Source organism: Limanda limanda, chromosome 2, assembly GCF_963576545.1.
Source record: "Limanda limanda chromosome 2, fLimLim1.1, whole genome shotgun sequence".
In the NCBI taxonomy this organism is placed as follows: Eukaryota; Metazoa; Chordata; class Actinopteri; order Pleuronectiformes; family Pleuronectidae; genus Limanda; species Limanda limanda.
This window is the reverse complement of record NC_083637.1, coordinates 26,210,807-26,227,310: the sequence shown is the minus strand read 5'-3', so window position 1 is coordinate 26,227,310 and position 16,504 is coordinate 26,210,807.

The window sequence follows — 16,504 nt, the reverse complement described above, 5'->3', positions numbered from 1 at the left end:
TCTGAGGCTAAGAGAAACTAAGGTTAGTTCAAACACTTCACCCACCCCTCCATAGGCATCCTGGTGAGTAGATAATGAGTGAAATACTTTTTTTGTGTAGACTATCACTTTAAGGAAAACGCACAAATAGAAAAACTAAAACTGTGTGAAGCAGTAGCTTGGCCAAAAGTGGATGAAGAGCCAGGGTTTGAGTATTGCTTGGGTGGTGAGCTGAGGGATGGTGGGTTTGCGGACAGGTTAGAGACCTAGGAACCAAGAGAGTGAGGAGTGTCATACCCACGACATGGCAAAGCAGTCAAGATGCAGTTTTAATTATCAATTGACAATATATCATGCTGAGCATATCACAGGGAAATGTAAGCTGGATCAACCTTTATAGGCATTTTCAACTTCAACTTTAAATTGTCCCCAAAGGGCAATTTGTGTTTACAGCAAGGGGTGCAACACATAAAACATAAAAGAGCATGGACATGTAGTACAGAAAGGGAGCAGCATCTTGCTATCCGTAATATAAACAGCCATCATCAGGGACATCATTAGAGACATCATTGTCAACATCGTAACAACCACCATATAAGAGCCTTGTATTGTCTCATGTCATTAAAAACAACACCCCACACTTAGCCAAGTGATTAGCCTCGGTCACACCAACTCTTCCCCTGTCCTGAATTTAAAGGGGGAAGGCTGAGGGAACGAAAGAGTGCTTGTACCCGTTTGTCTTAACAGGGGGGGAATCTGAATCGAGAGCCTAAAGGCAAAATGTGTGTAGGGGATGGGAGCTGTTGGATACGATGACATTAGCCTTCCCTCCTACCTTTCTTTTAAACAGGTCACAGAACATACTCTGCATCAATCCTTTCATCTTACTGCTCACTTTTACTATATTGGTTAGGGAGTACTTGGCCTTGCTGCTGAGGTTTTTCCAACCAACAGATTAAAGAAACAGTTAAAACAGACTTGATATACGATCTTTAAAACAGAATCATGAGGGACTTGTCAACATGAAACCGAGATCATTTATGTTGACAGAACAAAGGGGCTAAACTGAGTTTATTATAAATAATCATCCTAAGGCACTTGTTGTGCTCTACAGAGTCTACCACCTGTCCTTTGATGTTAGTACTCTGTGAATTTGAGGGCTGATGCCTAAAATCAATACTCATGTCCTTGGTTTTTGTCACATTTAGTAGTAAGCATGCACTGTCACACCAATGTACAAACTCATCCACAACAGGGCCGTGGCTGTTCTCATCAGCATGGAGGAGACTGACTATCAGAGTCATCAGCAAATTTTACGATTAATCTGTTGTCGTGCCGGCTGTGGCAGTCATCAGGATACAGAATGAAGGCCTGAGGAACAGGAACAGTTACGCAAATAAAGAGACTTGTGTTTGTATTTACTATGTATGGTAAATGCTGCCAATTGCCATCTGTCAGACAAACTCTGTTAATATGTAAGAGATACTACGACTTGTATAGTAATGTAAAAGTAAAGTAAGGAGTAATGGGATTACTTCTTTTCTGATTTACACAAAGTTGAGTGACTTTTACCTGAGGAGAAGAGAAAGGCTAAGGTACAAAATAGTAAAAAGTAGAGAGATCAGAAAGAAGTAACAACGGCTTTTATAATAAGCCTATGCCTGCGGAGGAGGAAGAGAGGTGGTAGACAATTTGTTAAGGAAACTTGTCCTCAAGGATAAAGAAGCCATGAGGAAGATCACGCTGCCTTTCAAAAATAATAAAGGTACTTCCTCCTCAGCTCTCAAATAACATTCAAGGATTCAGGTAAATTTTTTTTAAAATGTGAGGGACGAAAAATATGATAGAATACCCGCAACCAACCCCAGGACACATTTACACATGATGAAACCATTAAGTCTGTGAAATGAATGTGCGTTCCTCCTGTTAAACGACATGGGGCTCAAACATGTTGATTCATGTCGAGAGGCAGAGGCACATCAGGGAGTTTTCATGGAGGCCAAACATGATAACAAGAGAGATTTTAAACATGTGAAGGGAGTGGGGGCGGGGGACTGGAAGACTGAAAGAAAGGGTTTGTGCAGTTCACCACCACAACCTGTCTCTGACGGTATGTGCAGATTTGGGCACAAGAGCAAAGAAACATAGTCTACAGGTCCTGTTATGGGTTGATGTATTCACTCATTTTTCTCCAATCCACATGATAAACAGCACAAACAGTTCAGAGACAGAGGAAGCCATTTCTGAAGGAGGTGTGGTTCAGGGAGAGAAGGAAAGAGGATTTTTCCCAAGCTAGTAGGAAAGACGAAAAATGGACAGTAAACAAATGTACTGCAAATGCAACGATGCACATTCAAGTGTGTGTTTGTGTGACAGATAGAGCGGTGAGAGAAAGAGCTGTTCAATATTGTTGTGAAAGAACACAACCACATTCCACATTTTTCAGTGTCTTTTTTGTTTGTTTTTATTGACACTGGGAGATTGTGTGTACTCCTGTGCTCTGTATAGTTTGTGTTTCCCTTTGTGCACTAGGGAGACAAAGGCTCCATGACCATTCAGGGGCCACATCCTTGAAAGGACGCAGTGTACTCTTCGCAGGACCTGAGGGCCAGGCAGCAACTCCTCCACTTCCTTCCTTTTGCTTGCTAGTGTTATTTACCACAGCAATGCATAATATAGCCGTTATCCAAGTTGTGGCACAGGCATTTGACATCCAGATAGTAAATATACTTTACATGAGGGAGAAATGCAAATCTTACCTGGATATAGTCCTAATTATACACGTGCAGATACATCGTCCCCCTCTCAAATTTTTTGGACGGCAAAGAGTTTCCTTTGTTTATGTTGCTCACTGTAGAAAATCAAAAGATGAAGAGTCAAAGATCAGATTTGATCTGAAATTTTTTTGACTGAGGTGAGTCTTGTCGTTCTTTTCAGATTGATATTTTAAAAATGAAAGAGCTCCGAGTGTCCAGTCTGGATTTTTGTCTTGGTTTTCACCAGTGAAGTCTTTTGAATAATGGAATAAACCAACCTCAGCCGACATCAAAGTAGTCGTGGGTCATTGACTTCATGAGTCATTATGAGTCAGTGACATCACCACCAACCTCAGCAGGGCAGAGGTGAAGGGATCACAATACAAGAAGAGTTTCAGAGCAGAAATACAGATGAGTCTGGGTCATTGTGGCTGATATGAGTCAGTGTCAGCAGAAGAACAAAATCAGATATCTGCAAATTGACAGACACACACATTTGAAAAAATCAAGCAGAAGACAATAACTCAAAAGATACTCAACACAGGAATTCATCACTGGAAGAAGGTGGAAGTTTTTGCACTGCAGAAATCAATCACTGCACCTTAACTCAAGAAAGCATGAATTTCACATCAAGGGGGAAAGATCCCTTGTTTCGTATTCATATTTGATCTAAACTCAGATGTCCCAAGTGCACATCAAAACCAAAGCACTTGATCTTGCTTTTCCAATAGATCTGGATGGGGCTATACAATCGTATTAAAGAAACTAAAGTAAGCATTGCATAGTTAAGCTCTTCAAATGGAACATTTGGATTTTTATCATGATGAAATACTCATGTGCTAAATACAGAGAAGGGAATTGATCCCGATAGCCCTCCCTCTTTTCCTTACTGGTAGTATTGCAATCATAATTGAACAATAATGTCAGGAATAAAAGAGCATTAATAAGGGTCATGCTTCTAGCTTCTTAACCAAAATAAATCCTCGGTTCACTCTACTTCTAGAAACATTTTGCTCTCCACCAGATCCTTAATGAACTATATGGCTCTTTACTTACTAATGGTGTCATCATGTATATCTGCTAGCTGCTTATTACGTTCCTTTGGGAGGGCCCTCCTTCTGAACGTATGGTGAAGAAGTGGGCAGCTGAAGTCCATCTTGGCAGAGGCAGCCGGGGAGCTGGAAGGCTGCGCACAGTCATCACGCAGGAGATTGATGTCAAGATAAGAGTTCTGCATCGAAGGGGATGGTATGGTCCGAAACCGCCAAGCTAAGTGTGAGTTAGGTTTTTTGCAATCACTTGTCCTATTCAGTGGTGCAGAGCTCTGCTGGGAAATAGGAGTCTATAAGAATATATTCATGCACATATAGGATAAGAATCGCTGGTATCCCCCTGATCTGACGATGTCGCCGTGCATACATATATTAGAGCTGTGATTTGACGCTGCGTGTGACCTGTGTTGTGGTCTGTGGCTCATCTCCTGTTTCAACCTTTCCACTATTTAATCAGATATCAAGGTTTTGAATAAGGAGCCCTGTGACAGCACTGCGACCCACTCTGCTGCCTGTGCTTGCTGAAGTAAATGCAGCCACACTTAATTGCATGGCAAATGCTTGTTTTGGTGGAATGCCAATTAGTAGCATCTGTCGGCTTTTAAACAAGTCTGGCAATCTGTGCTTTCATATGAGTTGACAAGACATGAGACAGAACCGGGCAGATTTACTTTAAGCTGATGCTCAAGGCTGTCGGAAATCCTTATTCCTTTCAACAGAAATAGGCTTGTTTTGTGTCCAAGATTTATCGCGATGAACTTAAAGGTATTGTTTTATATTTTTTAATAGACAGAAACATGGCTTTTCGTGATGATTTTCTTTGACAAAAATCACCACAGCATCCACCCCACGGAGCACCTGTGAGATGCGACCAGGGGAGATGGCTGTCGTAGCGGCGGCGTGGTGCATCTGTCTGAGCGTCACGCGGCTGCAGCTGGAGCGATGCAGCAGTCGCAGCTGCTGGTAATCGGGTCGTCAGTGGTAATGTCTACTTAATGTCCCCCGCCGTGAAGCTGGCGTGGCTCCACGCTGGTGTCTTCATACATGTCCTCTGGACAATATCACGTCCACCATTTGGTGCTGTTAGCTTCAATAAACAGTATATATACAGGAACAGGACAGACACATTCTCTAGGTGTTGCAGCATATATTCTGGTCCTATAAGCCATCTGTCTGTCTTTGGCTCTGTCCGAGATCACCCACTCAGTCACTGACCCCTACTCCGTATAAAGAGACTTCTCTGTAGAGGACTATATAGTGAGGTCATCAGTAAAAGAAAACACACTTTTGGACACTTCACTGTGTCCCTCACACACAGACGCATACTCACATACACATATTTATATAATAAGTAATTTGTGTTTTTATACTTTATTATCCTCATAGTAAATGTTTTTCTTTCACAAATGTTGTTTTAATGAATGTTGCATTAGTGTTAATTTTGCAAATCTCTACACTTTCAAGAACTCTATATCCTTCAACTTTGCTAACTATCTACATGGCAATTTTGGTTTTAGTTATTAAATTAATTTTTAATCCAAATTTGTGGTTAGTACTTTCATGAGACTTAATCAATAAATAAATCTTTTCGCTTCCATTGAAGGGTGGTGCCCCGAGGTAACTTTGATCAATTAAAGTTTTTATTTAATATTCATATTTTATATATTCATATTCAATATTTTTTCTGGTACCCAAATTAATTGAATGCTGAAAGGCACACCATTTAATGGTTTCCCGTTTAATGTATCAATTGCAGAACAATAGTGATTAAGGAGTGATTTCAGACACAGCCTTTGACTACCTGCACTATTTAGTCCTCTGTATATGCCTGCTCTGCATTACCAGCTCTGCTGACCACGGGTAGACCAAATTTATTCTGCCTCCTCAGTGTGCTGAGAAATGTTCCTGAGGTTATTCAGGTATTATTCATTTGAAAATGGAATTAGGTTGCATCTTTTTTTTTCTGCAGCAGCAAACAGATCTGCTTGAGAAATTACATAAACAGTCCGTTCATTGCTTGGCTTCGTTTTGATGATGCTCTACCCTGTCTGTGCATTTAACATTCAATTGTTTTTCTTTCTGAGAGAAGACAACTTCTTTACACAGAGCCAATCTAATCATTTTATTTTTCAATGCACTTGCATAAAGCACTTGCTGTCCTTATTTTATTACCGACTGTCAGTAGCACTGAGGACAAGCAGCCTGAAATATATTGAGCCGACTCTACTATGATACGTTCTACGTCTCCTTTGTATCTCCAAGTATGGACATGCCTAAGCTTGCTAACTTAGCTGATAACTAAACGTCCATTAGGGAAAAGTGTGCTCGTGCTAATATGAGTTTGCAGCTTGTTTAACCTTGCTAATTGGCTTACCAGCTGTAGCACATTAACTGGCATGTAAACGTAGCTACTATAGCCGTCACTAAACGGTGTAACCATTACACCTCAGGTCAGCCCATAGGCGTGAACCCCCTAAGCAGCTCTCAAGTTCACTTCCACACTGTGCAGCCCATTGCTTGTGCAAATGGCCAGTTTTTATTTTTCCTTTCCATCCCACACATATTATAATGTAATAATAGAAAGCGTAATTACCTTCTTTGCAGTTGACACTACCCTGTCAATTGTGCAACAGACGTATCTTTTGTAATGGTTTTTTTTTTCAATAACAAAAATGCCTTTTAGGATCAGAGTGTAAAAGTATCTTTTTATCCTTTTTATTTAAGCAAAAAAACAATGTTTTCTGCAGAGACGCATAAAGTAATTCTGTGTGAATATCAAGCATTTTTGATTTAGGTCATTACCTGAACAGTTTTTTTCTTTTTTGTAGAAATCAGCATCTTTCCAATTGGGGGTTGCACTACAGTATTGTACAGCTCCCATTACACACTGAGTGGTAGGTATACAGAAGAAAGCGTGGTTATGAAAGGTAAATACTTAGTAAGTGCTCTGTAAAAGTCAATATAGAGTTTCATGTAGTTTGGGACAGCTGAGAAGAGAATGTAGATCATAATGGCCATGAGTCCAAGAGGAGGAGCTAGAGAGACGCCTTAAGGCTTTTCTCACTTGCCTCAACATTAAATTGACATACATACACATATACACCTATCTCTGTCAGTGGGAGCTTACCCCTCCCTCACTGGCTGCCATTGATTAAGTCTGTGGAGCTTAGAAACAAGATATCACATAGCAACCAATCTCAGTTTGGATTATCTCATATCTCTCTCTCTGTAGCTTTTCCCTCTACCACACCTGTACGCTTTCCTCCCTTCGCTCAAGTGGACAGATCCTCAAGGTGGAAAGAAACTCCACCAGACATGCCTCAATATCGAGCTCCCCGCTGCAGCTCTGCAAATCATTTTTAGAGGCTGACAGTTGTACATAGAGGTTCTCAACTCAGATGACTTGAAGGTGTTGTTAAAATTCTCAGGTAAATTTTACTTTGGCCAAACATTAATAGCTCTAGTCTACAAACCTCTGTGACATGTCGTAAATAACCAACATCAGAATCAGAATTGATGGCTATGCAGTCTCATCTAAACATTTGGCTTGTTTGACAAATTAAGCACAACGTTTTATTACTTCTGTCTCCATGACGATAATTAGTAAATAAGGCAATGACAAACACAGACCTGCAGTGGGTATGGTTATGGAACATTTCTTTTACTAGTCACTGTTTCCCTGACACATGCACAGCATCTTTTGTGTTTTTGAACACCTGTGACATTAGATGTGTGGTTCCCATAGTTTAATTTGCATGTAAGGGGTCATACCTACCGTGCTAGGCTGACTGAACTTCATTTGATCTAATATACAACCACATGATAGACAAGGAACCACTGCTACCACTGAGCAATTTTGTGTAAAGACAGCATCAGAGTAATTTAGTACAAACACACCGTTGTACAAACACCTATCATCAAACGGGCGTTAATGAATTTACGACTACCTGACAAGCCTCAACAGCAGTCTGCATAGCCATACTATAGAGACGACAACATAGTCCAGCCCTGTTTCCCTAAATGCATTTACCGACCAGTTTTTTCCAAACAAACAAATTTGACATGATGCCAAATTTGTTCTGATATATTTGTTTGAGCATTCATTCAGACAAGGTTGAACGCTTGATGTTGCTCTGCTCCTCTGTGTTGCTTCCTCAGCTGCTGCTAGCAGGTGGGCCCACAGATTTGTATAAGGCCGTTGCATGGCACAAAGTTGATAATTTGATTATGCTCTGGTCTCATGATTGTCCCCTCAGGACGGCTTCGCTTGCTAGTGTCCTCCATTTCTATAGCAAAATAGCGTAACATTACTGGTCAAAAGAGGGCATGTAATAGGTCAAGTTGAAAGTGATCGCTCTCTGCTGGTCGGGTCAGGACAAACTACTTCAGACGGTCTGATGTGCTTCTAGACCATGTACTCTGAAGTCTACCAGGTCATCACAGGTTGAATACAAACTTTTCCCCACATGTTTAAATCAATGTTCTAATTTTGAATAACTTTTTTTGCTGTTTGTTGCTAGAGAGAATGCAGCAAGAGAAGCAGTTTACTACCTATAATGAAGCCAGCCACAAGGGGGCGTTCAATTAATTGGCCTCACTTTTTGGTAGTCATCATGTCATCAATCTTTACAAACAGTCTATGCTTTCAACCTTTGGTTACATACAAAGGTTTAAGATTGAATCAATCTTAAACCTTTCTTATATATTTCCTTCTACCCCTCCTTCTTCCTGTTCTCTATCCAGCTCCTAACCTCAGCCTTGTTGTGTACGCAGTGTCGGCTAGCTTAGCATTCAGGAGCTTGGTAGCAACGTCCTCCAGCAGGTAACATTAGCTTGAAACCTTAATCGGAGAGAAGTAATAGACTGGCATATTGATCAACAGCCGTCAGCCGCCATCCCTGACTTTGGCCTTTTCTAGCTGTTATAGGACAAGGTTCACTCGAATATTTTTGAAAGAAATATATGTCTGCACGGCTGCCAAGCTGTTCAATAAGTCCGGGTCACAGAAGCCTGTCCACATTAAGATATGTCTTGGAGCAAATTTCAACTTTCTTTCTTTCTTCTTAATTTAGAGGAATGAGTTGGCTTGAAAGTCTGGATTCTTATCATTAAAGGGTATTACAGATATATAGATGTTAGGGTGTCTGTCTGTCTGTGTGCGTGTGTGTGTGTGTCTGTCTTTCTCTGTGTGTGTGCGCAAAAATAGGTTGGATGTACTTATCTCCTGTAACTCATGTTAAGAAATTTTGTTATAGAAATCTTTTAAGGTAAATCAGTGTGGAGAACAAATATTTTAATACCACTGTATATTTAAGGTTGGACCAGTATTACAGAAGTATCAGTAAGAATTAGTGGCAGGAGTACAAAGTCCCCCTGTTATGTAAATAACATGCATTAATAATATCTTATGTTCTGTTTCCTGCAGGGTTTTTCTGCACTCGACAGGGTATTCATTTTATGTGACATAAAAGTGAGATGTTGAGTAGAATAACATGCAGAATATCAAATCACAAGATCCAGATATGAATCACGACGAATGTGATTTCATTACATATTCAGTTGTCTTCGGTACATAAGACAGAGCGTGTTCCTGTTGCGAGGCCTGTCAGCATGGTTCAGTCGTGAGGCAGGGGGAGTTTAAAGGATCTCTTCAGATCTATGGCTACATTTGTTACGCTAGTTTAAAAGACCACTCGTTATAGCAGTGTCCAGTGGTGCAGCAGTACAAGCAAGCTGAATGGTGTGGGTGGTAGAAGTGTCAGGGTGTAGGGGTATTGGTGAAAATTTCAAACCAGATAAAAGCGGCTTCAGTTGGATACTGGATTCAAACCCACACTGGCTGCTTAGCATCCCTGACAAGAACAAAACACTGTGTCATTTTGCTGAAATGTGGCATTATAAAACAATACCTTCATTTTATTATCAGGGGGACGAGTTCACAGGCAAACGGATATGATCTAATGATCCGGGAAATCCAACAAGTGAAGATCAAAAAGTAAAAAAAAAAAAAAATGAAAGAAAGGGGGAAAGAAGCGTCAAAAGTGAAAAGTGTCATGGTAGAATAAAAGGTCAGGGTGGAGGGTGAGGTGAGGCTGGTTAATATTTATATATGTCTTTTTCTTCAAAGGCTAAACCTGCTGCCTCATCATTACAACAGCTCTCCCTTCCGATCTCACTCTGACAGGAAAGGAACAAAGATATTTTTATTTAATCACGAGATCTCTCTGTTTTCAGCAAAGGAGGACCTTTCCCTTTAATAAGATTTTCTTGAATATTAAAAGGAAAATGAAGCTATGTTAATAATATAAGGGAGCTTCTTTCTGCTCGTATGTGGCAATAATTAAGTCCCTGGAGTGGTGCTGTGTGTGTGTGCGTGTGCGTGTGCGTGTGTGTGTGTGTGTGTGTGTGTGCATACTGTAAGCACATGTTTAATAAAGTGATGTCAGTTGTTAACTATTTTTAATGAGTTTTGCAGAGCTCTTCATCTTCTTAAAATCCTAATAATTCAGCCTTCACTGTCTGTTATACAAATATACGCTTGCTGACGGGGAGTGTGTGTGTGTTGGGTGTGCGCAGTATTAATTTTATACAGTTTCAGCAGCACCTGCAATTAATGGGAGTCAATTATATGCCTGCACTGCGACCGCAATGGCAGAAAGTTTTCAGTTAATTGCTGTCTCAGTAGCAGAAAGTGTCCACTAGTCATAAATGGAGGATGGGATTTTTTTAACCATTAATATGCAGTGTGTACCAGCAATGACAACTCCGATGGCAAAAGCAAATACAGGTGAACACTAGATTCTAGCCCAAATTAACCATGGGCAGCTTATATGATATGCACTGCACTTCCAAATGAGGATAAAACTGGTCATGCATTGGTAATCCTACCTTAATTGGGGGGAATTGGCAGGAATTTAATATGGCACACATGGTAATGATCTATGGGCTTGATTATGCAGACAGGTCCACTCACAGAGAGAGAACGATTTGACAAACAATGTGCTCTTGTGATTGGCTGTGAATTTGGCCAAACAGATGGTATTTTGACAAAAATGTGGTAAATATGACCATTTTGGATACTTCCCAGTGGAGTCTCATGACATTTTCTAACACAATAGCTGTAATAACAAACCAATAAATATACAAATACTGCAAACGTTAGCTACAGAGGATCTTTCAAGGTGCTTGATGTACATTTTGTATCAAACATGGCAAAATCGATGATCAGAAGAATGTGAAGACTTACAAGTTTGGACATTATGTTAAAAACATCCATGTTTTGTGTTTCAGAGATATCAAGTATTTTTATTCCTAAAGAGGTCCTAGCGAGTCATTGTAGCATCCAGTCTGTCCCCGGTCCAACATTAGGGGATGAAGAAGTAGTGCTGCACAGAGAGTGGTTTCAAAATTTCTGCCAATCATGTTGAAGGACCGAAGCAGTAAAACACAAGGATGGCTGAAGCACATGTCAAGCAACCTTTATCATCACCACCTCCTGGTCCCAGCACCTGATTCGTGGTTTCCAAATGGGAGTGATGGATTCTTCTAAATTACATTTCAAGCTGTTGGAGGAGCCAGAGGAGCAGGGTCTTTTCTTGTACAACTGTCTGATAATAGTTTTTTTTATTTTTGTAAACCTTCTGTACCTTACATGTGCTCTGATTTTAATATTAAAATAGGTATGAATGAAATTACCTTTATTTATTTAATTCCTGTAGCATCCATGTGCTAATAAAAATAAATAAATTAATGTTTGGTAAGTTGATCCAATGTATATCATCGAATTAGTAAAACTACACTGCTCTGCTAAAGATTCAGACGTGTCCCTTGGAGATCTAGAGCAGAAAAGAAGAAATTATGTTCTTATACTTTCTTCAACTGTTCGAAAACAACTTTTTCCTCTTAATCTTTATAAGATAATAATACTACAATGTTATTATACCTTTAAGTAAAAAAAAAAGACGGTACATTAGCCATATACTCTTCAGCTAATGCACATGTAGTATAGATTTCAACTCAGTGTTTCTACAGTTTACATGATTTGCAAGTATTAAAGTGTTGTAACCAGTTTAGGTGTTCAATTTATACAAACGTGTTAATTTTCTGGAAGATTCTATTGCATTCCATTAGTTTGAAATCATATTGACAATCCTCTGTATATTTTTAAGATATATTTCTATAAATACTAATATTTAGATGTGTGATTAACTCTTTTTAAGTCTCTTGAAGCTCGCAAACTCCTTCTTCTCTCTGCGAGTCTTAATATCCCGGAGGGAGAGGTTCTATTTAATGCTAAGTGCCAATTACTAGCACTCCAAGGTTAGCAGGCCAAGCTAGCCCACACGCTGTCTGCACTTTCTCTACAGCAGGAGACAGGCTCCCAGCCCTCTGACCAGACGCATACTTCCTCTGTCTGTCACTCTCATCTTCCTTCCTTCCCCTCTTTACTCTCTTTCAGGTGGAACTCTCTCTTTCTTCCCCCTTGCCGAATTGATGAGGTTGGAGGGTGTTCATTTAAATGCACTGGAGCATTGCTGTAATAGAACTCCCCTGGCACATGTGCACGGAGTGTATGTGTCTGATTCTTTGTGTTGGCCTGGGTCTTTGTCGTTCTTTGTGCATGCTGCCAGTGTGTGTGCATTCAAGGGGGTCTGACGTATTGCATGAATAGCAACTTTCTCTCCCCTCTGTGAGTGTGATAGTGATACAGGCCGTATGCTTCCCCTCAGCGATCAAATCAAATGGGGCCCTCATCTCCCAGAGAAGCTCATTCAAAAACAACAGCGGTGATTGACGGGTGCCGTGGGCGCCGCATGCACACACAGACGCAAAAAACCACATCTCAGATTCAACTGTCACAGCAAGGCAAAACAGTGGGTCTGTGAGTAAGATCTTGACTTTGCATGCATTATGCATTCAAGCATGTGTTCACTCATGAGCGCTAAAGAGAGGAGAGGGACCAGCTCTACTTAGAAGGCATGACATTGGTGATTTGTGACAGTGGGATCCACGTCTCATCCTGAAGAGCATTGCCTTTGTTTCCTGTTTCTCCACAGACAGGATATGACCTTGTTCAAGGAAAATTAGGTGCCTCTCCCTCCTGATAATGAAAAAATATTGTCACGACGTAGGTATGAATACACACAGATGCACTCACGTCTACACACAGCATTACAAGATTGAAAAAAAAGTCAACCGAGCCAGCGTGAAAGTGAGTGTGGGTGTGAAGTGAAACAGACTGAAAGATTTTCTGTGCTCTACTATAAGAACAGTGAGATAATACCTCAGGGCCTCCATAATAATCTTTTCTTTTGTGTGTGCTTGCATTGAGATCTTTTAACCTGAACAGTGGACATTGAAAACAACTTAATTCACCAACACTATGTATACCTGAGTGTTCACCAAGTAAACAAGGTGGTGGGGGTAGGTGTTCCAGAGAGGAGGCCGAGGGAGCAGATTTTAACTCTGTGGTTAACTCAGTAATTTACTTTAAGGTTTGACCTTAAAGTGTTTATTTACTGTATCGTTTCGTGCGTGACCGAGCTATGTAACACAGCTGTCACGACGTTATTTGCCCTGAAATGTGTTTTAATCAGTAAATGCTTTCTGCCAGAGAGGCTAACCATGCAGAAAGAAACTGATGTTAACTAAGTTCAACAAGTCAATAGATAAAAAGAATATTCCATCCCAGTCTCCTGGAAGAGAGTCTTCTGCTTGACCCATTTGTGCTGCGTATATGGACTGTTTCTCCCTTTGGACTATCTCACTTGACCTCTTGAAGCTTCTCTGCTATAAAGCCTCCACCGTTTAAAATATATTTCAAGGCAAAAGAAAGACATGACAGGAATGTTACATAACTGGATCAACATACGTGCCTATGAAGAAATTAAAAATAATCTGAGTCCTGAGAGGTGAATATCAGCATCTTGTGTCCAGAAGGGGTATCATATAAACAAACACAGATCCTGAACAAAATCAGGACAGCAGGAAAAAAAAAAGAAAAATTAGTAAAAAAAAAGAAGAGAACATTTCACTTGCCTTTCAAGGTTTCCGCATTTTTAGTCTCCACCAACTGATGAAAAATATTAGTTTTGCAGCTGCGGAATCCTCCCTGCATTGTGCTCACCAGCTGATCGTTGACTATTTGATTTCTTGGCCTCGTCTCTTTGTCAGAGATTCTTCTTTGCTGTTGCTAACTGTGATGCTAACTTTATGTGGTCACAGATGGTGCTGAAGGCCAGTGTAATCGTCTGTAGCCATCATTAGAATGTGTTTCCGTGGTGTTTGGGGTTAGGTAACTTCAAGGCTGTGTAAAGCATAATCAGTCATTTGTCTCTTAACATGCTCGTTAGTTAGTGACTATTGAAAACATGTGAAAAGAATGGGAACTATGTATTACTGAATTGTGAGGTTTGACCGTTTTTACTGCATTCTTCGGAACCTGAGTTTTAGAAGAGTCTGAATGAGGAGTGCAGAGCATCATCATAAACTTTATTGATCGGCATGAATGACAATGTGCTGCCCTCATTAGCATAGCCTGCCCCCAAACTATATTTAAGAACTAGAGCGCCGTGGCATCAATGTTTCTCTCTAGCCGCTGTTCTGCTGCGTCTAGCTGTTGTCGGCTGCTGTCCGGCAACGGAGCTCCTATGCACTGAAATGAAAACCAAGCCGTACACTCATGCCTGCACAGATGCACACATGCTGACTTGTGATGAGGAGCAGTTCATCAGGAAAAAAGGGAGCTGTGGACAGACAATGCTGCAATTAAACACACTGACAATTATTTTTAATGATACAGGTGTAAAGAGTCAAGATATGTCCCAAAAAAATTTAAATTCAACAGCCCACTTTTAGTAAATGGGCAAGCAGTGTTCACCAGGAGACTTCATCTTGTTTGTACTCTGTAGTTTTCAGGTTTTTTAACCGCACCTGAAGGCAGCACCTGGCCCAGTAGCCCTGGAAGCCCCGCCCACTTTCGGAGAGCTGTGTGAAAGCAGAAGAAAACTGCTAATTTTTTCATGATTTTTAGACCTATTTTTATATACTGTGATATTTTTAAGCAATCAAACTTGCCAGGGTTGTTGATAACACATTGCTCTGTGGTGTGCAAAAAAAGTGAAGATAATGTGAATATATTTTTTATTGATGTGCATGGTCTTTAAACTTATTATAAAGTTGGTCATCCAGGTCTTGATGGGATCTCCAAAGTTTAGCTACTTTATTGGTTTCATTGGCATATATATATATATATATAAATATATATCTGATTTATATCTATATATATAAAGATATATATCCGAATATATTTAAGCACAACCCAAAGGTCTTAACTCGTTAGTTCCTTGAGCAGCCTAGTTGGGATAGGATTGAAGAGACAGCTGTATGAGGTTTTTCAGATTTTTTTGAAGAATTCTATGCTTAAAGATAAAATGAGGCCATTTAAGGACAGGGATTTATTTATTTGTAATTGTTAGAAAGTTCTCATTAAAGATGCTCATGAACTCACGTTACTAATGAGAGCCATATGAATGTGATTCAATAGACTTATGATTCCTTTATTACTGATGATTATTTGGCTGCTCTGGCTTCACATGCTTTTCCTTACTCATTTTTATATTAAATAGTTCCCAGTATTTCCCATTCTGCATGCCTATGTGTGTTTGAGCAAGATACTGAACCCCAAAATACCCAGATGGCTGTGCTGTTCCCAAAGTGCTGCTCTGCGTGAATGGGTCCAAAAAAGTGTACTGTAAAGCTATGAATACTCACCATTTACCGATGAAGGAATTGGGATTGAGACTTGAAATCAACTCTCATGCTCAGTTAATGTTGTATATATTCATATTCATATAGCAGTACTTGCCATAGTTACAGAACAGACTTGTGGGGCTTTTCTGTGAGCTGTGTTCCTGGTTCAATGAAGTTTCCTCTTTTATTTTTCTAAATACATCAGTTACTTCACTAATCCTGGCAGTGTTGCCCTCACCCTCGCTCCCCAATTAGTCTCACTTATCTTTTTCCATTTTCTCATTTTACTTGCTAATACAGAGACATTTGTGCATTTATTACCAAATAAACAAGCACACACTAATGCTGGTGGTGTTTTGTTTTAAGCAAGCCTCTAATGCTGTGTTGTATATCTCTAATGACACAGCTGTGACAATGGAGGGAGCAGAGCAGTACTGTACAGTTTACTCAGCATGTGGTCAAGTAAAGCTTGGAAATTTGTGCACCACGACATTTGTCACTACCCTGTGGTGAGTTCATCAAAGCAGAGACAAAAAATAAGGAAATAAGGGACAACCTGTTGATACATTCCAAATCCAAACGATTTCTGATTAATTGTAAGAAAATGAACAGAAGTTAGCAGAGTTTTAGACTGGCTACCTCCATGGTGAGCTGAAATGTTCATCTTCACCCCTTTAGTTTAATTCTTTGTGCACTTTTCACTTCCAAAGCTCAGCACTGAATCCTCTCCTCAGCTTTTATTCAAACACACAAAACATGCAAGCAGCATTGAGAATCACGGAAGACTCAATATGCCTCTGGTCTTCCGTAGAACTCTCCCACACTGTGTGGCTGAATAACTCAACTCAGCCTCTAGTTGTGGGATCAATGCCTCTCCAAGGCAGGCTGAGACTGAAGCCGCTTTTACACAGGCATCCCGCCATATTGCTGTTAAGTGGACCCCACGTTATGCTTCCTGCGCTTGTT